Raw genomic sequence first — 773 nt, forward strand, 5'->3', positions numbered from 1 at the left:
GTCTACCGACCGAAAGGTCCCAGGTTCGATTCCGGTCAAGGGCATGTACGTTGGTTGCGGGCACATCCCCGGTACAGGGTGTGCAAGAGGCAGCTGGTCAATGTTTCTCTCTCATTGACGTTTCTAGCTCTCTCTCTCTCCCTTCTTCTCTGTAAAATATATATATATATATTTTAAAAAGAAATAGACTTACAAGTCCAGGAAGTGCAGAGAACCCCAAACATAAGGAATCCAAAGAGGACCACACCAAAGACACATCACATTTTAATGCCAAGAGCAAAAGATAAAGAGAATCTTAAAAGCATCAAGAGAAAAAAACTGTTCACCAAAAGGCACCACAAAGTGAAAAGACAAGATGCACACGGAGATACTTTCAACCCAAATCACTGGTAAAATTTTAATATCTAAAAATAGAGCGCTAAGAAACAATAAGAAAAAGACCAACCATTTAACAGAAAATTGGACCCGAGAAGAGGAAGTCTTGGCCAATAAACAGGTGGAAAGATGCGGTAATAACCATGGAAGGAGGATAATGCCACAAGCAGATCTACTTCAAACCCACAGGGCTGTAGAGGCCAGCTCTGCGTGGAGATGACCTTACGCTCACGCGGCGCTGGACTCCCATGCACACGCCCGCTTCACGCGCGACTAGAGACAGGGGTGGCACTGAGGGCTCAAGTTCCTTGCCCCGGGAGGGCGGGGCCAAAAGCAGTGTTGCTTAGCAACCGAGGCCAGCCGCGGGCTGGGGCCAATTCCGGCGCGCTTCCGCCCCG

The sequence above is a fragment of the Pipistrellus kuhlii genome, unplaced genomic scaffold (genome assembly GCF_014108245.1).
Source record: "Pipistrellus kuhlii isolate mPipKuh1 unplaced genomic scaffold, mPipKuh1.p scaffold_m20_p_31, whole genome shotgun sequence".
Taxonomy (NCBI): domain Eukaryota; kingdom Metazoa; phylum Chordata; class Mammalia; order Chiroptera; family Vespertilionidae; genus Pipistrellus; species Pipistrellus kuhlii.